Below are 12076 nucleotides of genomic sequence, written 5' to 3'. Positions count from 1 at the left end.
AATGAAATTCCGTTCTAAGTTACCCAGCCTATGGTGCTGTTATAATAGTGTGAATTGTCTTTAAATTTTAAAATTCAATAAAAAGAATTTCATATAATGTATTTTGATCATATTCAGACCTTCTTTCCACCTCCACCCCCACCGTAATTTATGTCCTCTGAGTACTTTCTTGGCCACACTACTAAGATTTTTTTTTTAGTACTTCAGGATGCAAAAACCCATTAAGCTCTTATTTTATACAGTTCATTTAGGAAGACCAAAAACAAATCGAAAAGAAGTCACATAAAGAAATATGCAATCTCAATCTTGATTATACTAAGGGAAATATTCCAGAAATGTTAATAAGGTAAAATCTAAAGGATGAAAACCTAATAATGGGAGATTGTAGCACAATATTTTTCCATTTACAGGGAAGAACACATATAATTCTCTTTTTGTGAATCCACCTAGCATATTTTTTAAATGAAAGAAAGCTTGAGTGACTTAAGCGTTGACTTCACAGAGAGCTTGCTGCAAGATTTGTGGATGATGTAGTGAGGTACCAATTCAACTGGGCTTTTACAGTCAATTCCAAGGACTTTTCTATTCATCTCAAAATCAATAAGAATCCTTTGAAGTATTTTCTAAACCTGACTTTTGTTATCCTGATAACTCAACACAAGCTCCTTAGTTCTTTGGAAGTTACATCTACATTCAGGGCTCCATTTCCATTTGTTTATGACTTGGCTTCAGGAACATTTGAAAATATATTGCTCATTGGTCTTCTATGCACTTTTACCTTCATTAAGTATATATTGAGTACCCATTGTGTTCTAAGAACTGTCTTAGATACATGACATATGAAGAAGAAAAATATCAGTTTCAGTAATCAAAGTTTCTAGTCTAACTATATTTGGGTCAGTGTTAATGTACACACTGCTCAGTAGACAAAAAACGTGTATCATTTGAGAATAGGAAAACCAAAAATAATTTCAAAGTGCTTGTTGTATTATACAACTGTGTTCATTTTCAGCGGTGTAACAAAAGGAGGATATTTCTTTTGGGGACTTTTTGAAGTATTTTTAAGAACCAGGTACTGCTTCTCGTTTTTGTTTTTTTTTTTTTTTTTTGGTCTTTGCTCCATGTGTCTACCTAATATCATTCTCTTGCTATAGACTACTGCATACCTCTTTCTGTTTTGCTCATTTGGAGATTTTTCATTTCCCTTTTCTTCTTTTTCTTTATTTTTATACTTAAATAATATTGATGCAACATTTTGATGCTTCTAGGCCAAATTCATGCAGGATAGGTTTGCAGTTTTGGTACATGTCTTCATGTCTGTCAAAATTTGTGACAAAGAAGGTCAAATGGTTTGGGGAAACAATCGCTAAGTCAGCAACCATGTATACTATAGATTGAGCTTGGGAGAAGACGTTAAAGAGGATATTTTCAGCAAAAAAAGAAGATTAAGGTGGATCTCTATTAAATTAATGTAAGCATGCATTTTACATATAAGCCAGAGTCAGGAGGAAAGCAAGATTTCCCTAAAATGATGTATGATTTTTGTCAGCCTTCTGAATTTATTTACTTGGTTCTTCTCAGGAGGGATTCTCCTATGGTTACTGGAGTGCTCCAGTGCCTTCAACACCTTTTCACTTCTCTGAAATTAAGTTTCACAAGTTCTCAAATTTTCATCCTAATGTAGCATACCTACAAAATAATTCTAGATAGTCCCCCAACTGGATAGACTGTTGAGTCTTCTCACAATATTAACAATCTCCAATGCAATGTCTAAGAATTAATTTGGACATTGTAGTGTTTACTGATTTCAGTATATGTTGACTGCTGCCCAACAATACCTTTAAGATATCCTTATCATAATTTTAGTAGCAGCACATCTGCAAATAATATTACAAGACATATATCTTTGATGAATTTGTCTTGATAGATCACAAATTTTTAGAATGAGCTATTTCTGGCTCCAGTCTCTTCTGATTATGTGATTCTTATTAGAGTTATTTAACCTTTCTATTATTCTATTGCCATTAACATATTTCAAGGAATTATTTGGAATGACCAAGGATATGCACCATTTTTTTTCATCCAACAAATGCATTAGGCACTCATCCAATTCCTAGGAATGGTATATTTAACAAAGCAGTCTAAAGTCCCTGCCTTCATGTTCTTTGCACATAACCTGGTTTTCAATATGATGTCAAACAAAATCTGATTTTCTTGTAGTAAGATAAACTGTAGCTGAATAATCTTACTATTCTATACTCCTTGATATTAGAAATATTATATATCTGAGTGTTGTTTCATTTCTCTGATATTTATCATCTTTTCTTTGTAGTTCATGTATGTATGACCTCAAGTTTCATTCCAAGTATGCTATTCAAGTGTTCACATTGCATGTATTATTCATGTGTGTTCCTATAATTATTTTTCTATCACAAATGATATATCTTTGTTAATTAAAAATTATATACATAAGGAAATCAAAGGAGAAAATAAAATGTTTCTATTATATTACTAGAAGGACATGTCATTCTGTGAGGAGATACTACTCTGAAATTCAGTGTACATTTCTCATGACCCTTTGAACAGCATCTCTCTCAGGCTGAGCTCTGTATTCCTACTACATTCTTTCTCATTACCACTGTCTACAAACCTCCAATTCTTATATGTTATGATTTTGGTAATAAATGTGTGGCTGATTTATATCAGTAAAAACACTCCTTTTTGCTCATTGACCTGTCTATGACTTCTTGATAATTAAACAGCTCTTTGCCTTTATATGATAGTATTTGAGATTGCAACAGATATTGCTAATTTGATTAACGTTATGTCTACCCACAGAAGGAAACGCAGATGCTAGGAAGGTTGGAAATGATTTACAACATGTAAGTCTTGATTATTGACTACTGAGTAATTAAAAATGATGAAAGATGAAACTGAGCACAAATATTTGATAATTCTAAAGAAAAACCAGCATTCTTGGTTGTGTTTGTATACAGTACATAATCTCACATAGTATAAAACTGATGTCAGTATGTTGCCTTCTTATACTCAATATAAAGAATTCAATTTTTCCAATCTGGACATTGGAGTCTTTTCTCAGTTTATATTGAAAAATATCAAACATATAGAAATATGGAGATATATAATGTTACTATAATTACTGCTTATTTATCTAGTTACCCAAATGTGTTATCTTGTGATCTCCCCTTTTTTTCAGCAATTAAGGTAATTCTATTCTTTGTGAATACACTTCTACACACTCATTCTATCATGGACACATTTGAACACAGAAACTATTTAATGTCATCTGAAGCTTAGCTCATGTTTAGATTTCCATGATTGTCCCAATGTGTCTCTATGGTAGCTTTGCTGTTGATTGATTGTCCCATAAGACTCATTTATTTAAATAATCCCCAATATCTTTTCATCTTCATATTTTCAGGGAAATATAATAACTACTTTGCTCCATAGATTTGACTGATCTCTACTTTTACATATTTAACATGGATTTCCTGAAAATTGGGAGTTAGATATGGAACCATGTTTTGATACAAATTAAATTGCATTTCCTGTAAGAATAGATTAAGTATGTGTCTTTGTAGTTTTTCTTGTAAAAATTACAATATATTTAATAAGTCATTTTCCCAATTTTAGTGATTCCAGATTGATCAATACATTCAGGTATATCAGTATGAAACCTCCATTACAAAGTTCCAATCAATATATAATCTAGTAGATTTAGTAAATATGGTGACCATTACTTGGCTGCATTATGATACCTGTGCTTCCAACAATGTTTCTCTATTAAAAATATCTCTTTTCAGTTAACTGGATACATTTTTATAGAGTTTACATAAAATGCAATTTATGTATTTACTTTTATCAACGTTTACCAATGAGCAAGCATATAACAACTTCCAACAATGAACTATTACTTTTTAGCATTATTATGAACTAAAACTCTTTATATTGGTGAATATCAGTCCATTGCAAGTCATGATTAATATGATTGGCTCATACCAGATCCCTGCGAAGCACTTAAGAGTGGTTTCTGTATGCACCGTAGTCTTAACTCCAGTAGATAGATAACATCTGAAATTTTTAAATACGAAAGTTTACTTGCAAAGAAAGCAGCATTTGTACTCAGAGTTTTGTGAAGATAACAAAATTATTCCATTAGAATAGCTAATGGTATGTTCTGGTATGAGAAGCTGAGGAAGTAAGGGGATATTCTTTCACTAATTCCGTGGGTTTCTGTCAGTAAGATATTACTGATAACCATTAAACATCGCATCCAATGAAGACTTATGTAGGCTTAAATGAAGCCCAGTATTTGCATCTCGTTATGATTGTACCACTTAGAAATAAGAATTTCATGGATCTTATTTTTAAGTCTTAGTGTTTATTATATATTGACTCACAATAATCTTTCAAACTTCACGTCTTTGCCATTTGTACAAAAGCTATAATTCTACCTTTGCATCCATAGTTTTGAAGCTATGGTTTTTGAAAGAGATTGTTATGTATTTGTAATTTGTGATTTTACTCAGTGGCTGCACTGCTGGCTGTGTCATCGGAGCTTTCTAGCAATTGGAGGCCATATTTTTACCCCTTTGAAGGGAAAATGACTTCCAATATGACCATAAGGAGAATGCAGGTTTTCTTTTGGCGTTCTTTATTTTACTCCACCCCCCGATCCTGTTCGTTTTGTTAGCAGCACCATTCAAAATCTTTCTGAGAGAAATTATTTGTACCATTTATGATTGATACATGCATAGATTTCAAATGTACACAATATTGTTTATTTTTTAATCCAAATATATATGTATATATAATTTAATTATACGATTAACACATTTCCTTTAAAAAATTCACTTTCAGCTGGGCGTGGTGGTGCATACCTTTAATCCCAGCACTCAGGAGGCAGAGGCAGGCGGGGCGCTGTGAGGTTTAAGCCACCCTGGGCCACATAATGGGTTCCAGGGCAACAGCGCGTTCAGGGAAAACCCGTTCCCAAAAAACCAAAAAAAAAAAATTCACTTTCAAAAGATTAAGGATTTATTTTGGAGCTGGAGAGATGGCTTAGCGATTAAGAACATTGGCTATTCTTGCTGAAGACCTAGGTTTGAATCCCAGTATCCACATGGCAGCTAAAAACTGTCGGTATCTCCAGTTCCAGGGGATCTGATAGCCTCTTCTGTCCTCCGTGGGCATTGCACAACACGGATGCACTTGCCTACATGCAGGCAATACATGCATACACATAAAATAAAAATAATAAACTATATTTTAAAATAAGATTAAGGATTTATTTCCTTATTTTACTTTAAAAAAATTGCCATAGGCAGGACTCAAAACACTGGAATGCATGGATCAAATCCAGTCTATCACGTAACTTTAATAGTTATTTAGGGAAACAGTTATTTTTATCCACATATAGATTATCTACAGCTACATTCATGGTAAAAAGACAAAATTAATAGCTTCAGAAGAAAGTTTAGTACCTTCAAAGATGAAAATATTTACTGTTCGCACATTTTCAGGCAATAAATTCTGACCATGACTAATAAAACTTGCTGTGTGGGTGTTCATAACAATTGTATTCTAAGGAAACTATTACGGATAGATCACTCACTGTTAAAGACAAGACATGATTTTCCTCAAAGGCAACTCCTACATTTATTTTAGTGTTCATTGTACTTACTGCTGTACCCACAATCATAATAAAATGTCCAAAAACACCTGTTGACTGAATGAAAACATAAATGTAATATGGTTTGCTATCCTTAGGGTATCTGAGTATAGGAAAGCAATGCCAAATTCTTAGATAGCTGTGGGATTACAAGACTGTTGTTTGAACATTATATATTTTCTAATAAATTAATCAGTGAAGCATATTAATATTTGATAAACAGATCTTTGTAATATGACTTATTAAAGACCCATTCAATCATACTGCAGAGCAGGTAAGGGTGAAGATGTTTTTGTAGAAAAAGAGATTTCTGAAATAGTATTCACATTACATTCGTGAGGAAAATTTTTTAAATGAATTCATTGAGTTCCATTCAGTTTGTTTGTAATTTTGTTAAAATTTATTTATTAGCTTATTTTTATAAAGAATTTTGCATAAATATCAGTTGGCTCTTTGGTTATTACATTTGGGAAGATTCAGAATAAGTCAAGAAGATGAATTCTGCAATTTGGGTAGCATAGCTTACACAACCTAGCATTTCTGAATGATCCTTTCAAACCATCCTACAAAGTTAGGTGACAAGGGTATGACTTCATTTCCTACAATATTAGCCTTCCATCATCACAACAAAACCTTTTGAAAACATATTGTTTCACCTATGTCAGCCAATTGACCTCTACTCCACGCTGGTCATGCTGTACTTCCTGTGATGATTCACCAGTTTATTTTTGGTGAATTCTGGAGCACAGAGCCACTTCTTGCCTGAGGAAACTTGGATTTACTTTGTGGTTCAGTTAACTATGCTGAGCTAGAAATGGCTTTGTAAATCTTCATGCAAGAGTGTCTTCAATAATGTCTACAATTAAATTTAGTAGATGCTACACAATTTTGACTTTCTATGTGGTCTTTCATTGACTTCTAAGTAAATAATTCTTTAATTGTTTAGGACCAATCTACCTGAATGTCTGAGGAGAACATTAATAAAATAATGATCAATTCTTATGTTTTACAGGCAGGTTTTATTTTTGGCCCAATTATTTGTCTACTGTTATTTGCTTGGGTCTAATTTCTATAATATATGGAATGTAGATTTTAAGAATGTTCAGGTTTGGGCGATTTGTGACAATTGACTAGTAATTTAATGCTTTAAGTCTCTGTATCCTCAACTGTAAAATTAGTAACAATAAAAGTACAAATAGAGTAAGTGCTTTGATTAAATAAGGTGGTACAAGTTAAGAAAAGGTACCTGATCTAATTCTTGGCACACCTTATAACTATTGGATTTTATCATTAGCATGGTAACAAAATAAACATTGACTTAATAGTCTTCTCTTTCCTGCTAAAGATCTTTTTTTTCCCAGTCCTAATGAATGTTAATTATTTCTCCCAAGGTCTGAAATAAGAATGTCTCCCAGATAATCAGAACGTGCCTGACTTGCAGCCATGGACACTAAATAACATCCACCTCAACTTGCTTTCGTTTTGTTTTCCACACTTAATCATACTGAGTGCTAAATAAGTCATCTAGAGAAAATATTTCATGATGCCATTAAGTTCCATTAGTATATCCATCCAAATCAAGGTTACTATATATCTACAGATTGTCACATAAAAAGCCACAGGGTATCCTAGAGTTCCTCTGTTTGGCTCTGGGTTTACTTTGGAAAGAGATAAACTCTGCTACATTATTATCATTATTGTTATTGTTACAATTGTTATTATTGCTATTATTGTTGTCGTTTTTTGAGACAGAGTCTCCCTGTAGCCATAGCTGGCCTGCAACTCTCTATGAAGACCAGGCTGGCCTTGACTTTACAGAGATCTGCCTTCTTCTGCCTTCCTAGGGCTTGGAATGAAGTCTTGCATCACCACACCATGCATAACTTTTTATTCTTCAATCAATTAGAAACTTACTACTTATAGAATCTTCTTAAAATATATGCATATGTAATATTCAATAAGGTAAATAGAGTTACCCTATGATGGAGGGAAAATATCCCTACCACAAAACACAGGCTAGCTAGTAAAAAGCCCAATGACAGAAATGGGCTCCCTCTTTCGGAGCTGCTGTCAAGAGAGATCCCATAGACCCTCAAACAATGCTTGCTATTGCTATTGATCTTAGTCACCTGCCAGAACTTGATGGTAAGACACTGCTGCTGAAGATACTACATATGTGAGTTATAGAACAAACAAGGAGAAATCAAGCTGACACTGATCTCAAAACTTCATTTCCACTAGCTACCTCTCATAGTGTTGGAAGGTGCTATGTGTGCTGCCAAAAGAGAATAGTAAACATGAGCCTTGCCCAGCTATGAGCCCAGAAAGCTATAATAATGATTGGCCTGGTAAGATGTGCCAATTGGTACAATTGTTTAATGAATATTACAGGACTAACAAACTGCTTTCTGACTGGAATTGCAATCTGATTCACAGATGGAGCCCAGAGCTGAGAGTATTATTAGTCATAGGAACCTGTGGTTCGATAGGTCACAGGACATAGAGGAGAACCTACAAATATAATTCAGCTAAATAGATATAATATTAAGCTAACTACTAATGTTTTATTGATATACCAATTTACTAGTACATCTCTCAGCTCTATTGATATACCAACATGCTAATACATGTCTTCAGCTCTCACCAGAGAAGTTTAATCTTGCAGCAAATGGCAATTAACCTAGAGACTGACAATTAGTCAGTGTATAGAAAATAAGAGACTTCAGAGTGCTTATCCATGAATGGGATATCCTCTCGTCCAAAAGCTCAGGGATCATTGTGGATGACAGAGCAGAAATAATGTAAGAGTCAGAGATGGTAGATAACAAGAAGAAAACAGTGTTTTCCAGACTGGAGAGCAGTCACTGATATGAACTCACAGAAGTTATGACAGCATGCACAAGACCTATACAAATTTAAGCTGGACAAAATCCCAGCATGGGGGGAGTAGGTACACAAGAAGCCCTAAGCCAAATAAGGAACTCTTGGAAACTGATACATACGGGGAGAGGAAGATTCAGAGTAAATTTTCTATAAGAATGTAATGCTGGATAAGCTGAACAGACTCCAGGGAATGGATCCACACTGAAGAATATTTGGGGACACAAATTAAACTCCATAGGTCTTAAAAAGTAATAGAGGATGTTAAATTGGGTGGAGGGTAGAGGATAGTAAAATGAGATTGGAGATAGGGGAGGAGGTCTGAATATGTTCAAAATACATTGTTTGAAATTATAAAAAAATCAACAAGATATTAATACCTTGAGTTAAGTAATACAGACTTAGAAAAATAAAAGATGTATGTTCTCCCTCATTTGTGGAGCCTAGCACCAAATGCTTTTCACTTCCATGTCCTTGTTGTAAGATGATACTGTACAGTAGTCTCTTCTGCATGAAATAACTACCATCATTACGACTTCAGTAGGGCCTGATTGCCAAACATCATTACAACTGGGCTTGTCCTTTGTGCTCCTTCATTAAATGAGGGGGAAGCAGGATCAATGGACCCTCACAGGAGTATCCAGCCACTCTTCCCAGCCAACTGTATGTAATTTGGACCTAATCACACATGGTCTCTCACAACAGATGGAAAATTCATTTGTTAATATTATTATGTCTCATAATTACTAAAAAAGGAAAATGAGAATGTAGAAAAATGTTATAAGGGTATGGGAACAGAGATATTTTCCAAAATTGATGGAAAAAATTAGAAAGCCTAAGCAAGTAATTTAGGACTGTATAGGTTTGATCTGATACATAAAGGAAGAGACAAAAATAATATATGCATAATCTTAAATTCTCTAATGTCATAGTTTAGTCAACTACTTTAAGGAACAAAATATATATCTAGTCAAGGTTTATCTAAGAATATTTGGTTTTTCTCCCAAGCTGTACCTACATAGCACATGGTAATTAAAAGTACCAAACTGGTGGAACTAACCTTCTTGGATGTTTAGCAACCAGACTTTGAGGCCTATACTAATCTGCTCAGAGAGAGTTAAAGGACACTTTTTGTCCCTTGCCCTCCAAGGTTGACCACGTTCAAGGGGACTATGGAACATCTCTCAAAATATCTTCTAACTGTGGTGAGTCAACTGTCCTCTTGTTCAGGGAGGACATGGAGATCCCACCAGATGGACTTGAACCAGTGTCCACTCTACAAAGAGGAGGGTCAACTCAGAGGAAACATTTCCTCCATGCTTCCAAGTTAAGCCAGCAATGATCGAGTAGGACCTTTGACTTATTTTCACATAGATGTAACTGGCAAAAGAAAGGAGCCAGGAGCTCCTCCCAAACCCATGTGACCCCTGAGGAACAGATCCTCAAATGATCTTAAGTGTAAAAATAAATTGATTTATTTGTGCCAACTGTATGGTCTTAAACACCCAAAAGGAAAGTGTAACCAAAGAGTAAAGTCATCAGTATATTTCTTTAAGAGTTCAAAGGACTACACTTCTCAGATATTAGGCTTAAGTCCATATAAAAAGTTAATTAGACAATTATTTCTCATTGATGATTTGCTCTGAATCAGAAGCTGTTGTTCACATGTAAGACTTCAAACCTTGGCCTGCAATAGTATAGTGCCCTGTGGGGTCTCTCCCTCCCCTAATGGGTTGTTGGCCACCGATCCACGAGAACAAACGGAGCAGAAGGGATGAACGGGGTCAGGATGGCCAGGAAGGCAGATTTAGTGATACAGCTCCAGACTCAGTGAAACAGCTCCAGACTCAGTGAAACAGCTCCATTTATTCAGTGGGGTTCAGGGAAAATATAATGTGGAGGCAACAGCCAAAGCCTCAGCTGATAGGTGCTCATAGTATGCTTTATTTACATGTGGCAGGGGGATCCTATCATCCAACTATAGGGCAATGCCTAATTATCATATAGAAAAAAACCTGGGGGTTTTATTGCAGGTAACTATGCCAAAGATCATGTTCCAAATAAGGTCAGGCATCTGTGCTTGGTGGCACTTTCCAGGTAAACCAAGCAGAGAGCAGGAGGCCCCCACTGAGAAAGGGAGTCCTTCCATATAGCGCCAAGCCGCTTAGAGCTATCCAGACATGGAGGACTACAACCTTAGCAGCAGGGACCCCCAACAGTGCCCACCTGTAGTGAAGAGAGATGACCTGCTATTGTTCTAAAGTGCTGGCCAAATTTATTTTCTTCCCCTATCTAGAAGCTTTTGAGAGGGAACTGACACTGACTATAACCACTCCAAAAGTATCAAAATACCTGAAAGCAAATCCTGAATCCATCACTCTTGAGGCCAGCCTTGGCAGACAAAAGAAAAATGAGGAGGAACCCAAGAGAGGGATGCTTTTGGAAGCCCTTGTCAAGAAATTCTAATGGGCTCTCATATGAACATTTGAAAATTGCCCTGTTCTGACTTATTTCTTGTTCCCTGTCTAGAACTTGTAATGCTAATTAGTCTTGCCTTTCAAGGACCAGTCAAGGATTTTCTTTTCTCCCTACAGATAAGAGTTATGCAATTTGAGAGTCTTTTACATAGACCCAATGAAGGGGTACCACAAATGCCTCACCCTGCAACCCTGATCAGCATGGAAGAAGCCAGAGCATGCCCTGATTCCCTATCGGCCATTTAGGTAACCTCTTCAGAGGATGGTGTGATAAGAATAGGAGGTAGGAATTGGCTAGGCAGTTAGGGTAAAAAGACCCCAAAGAAAAGTAGCCAGTTTCTTGGCTAAAATTAAAAATGCCCTTGGGCTGCTTAGCAACGTACTCCATTCCAAAAGTCAAAAATGTCAAAAATATTTGGGAGCTCTTATGTAATCCTTATAAGGTTTTACGGATACCTCTTCAGAGGGGGAATGTTAGAGCAGCAAATAAAAGCAAGAGTACATAAAGTTATCAGAGAAATGTTTTGGGGAAATATGGGAGGAGTTGGAGGGGAGGGAGTGGGCATGGATTTGATCAAAATATCTTATATGCTTATATGCCTATATGAAATTCTCAATAAATAATTTTTAAAAAATAAAATAAACTGATATTTCAATAGTAATAATAATAAAGATGTTGCAAAAGTAGGAAAGATAGAAAGGATCTAATAACTGGTGGTTGTGGTCTGAAAATGAATCACCTATTCACTTGCCTACCTTTCTCTTTCAATGGCTAAATATTCATTGTATCATAAACTATGAATTTTCCTAAATGGTAAATTGCTATAGTACATCCAACAAGGAAGGTTCTTGATTTCTGGAGCTCTATTTCTTTTCCCTCTCCCTTCTCCTCCCCATCCACCCAATCTCCCTCTCCCTCTCCCTATCCCCCCTCACCCTAGACACCCTCCCCCATCACCCTGCCCCCTCCCTCTCATCCTCCCCATCCCCCTCCCCCATCCCCCTCACACACCTCTTCCCCCATACC

Source organism: Nannospalax galili, unplaced genomic scaffold, assembly GCF_000622305.1.
Source record: "Nannospalax galili isolate Female #2095 unplaced genomic scaffold, S.galili_v1.0 scaffold167, whole genome shotgun sequence".
In the NCBI taxonomy this organism is placed as follows: domain Eukaryota; kingdom Metazoa; phylum Chordata; class Mammalia; order Rodentia; family Spalacidae; genus Nannospalax; species Nannospalax galili.
The sequence above is the reverse complement of the archived record's forward strand: the minus strand, read 5'-3'. Positions refer to the sequence as shown.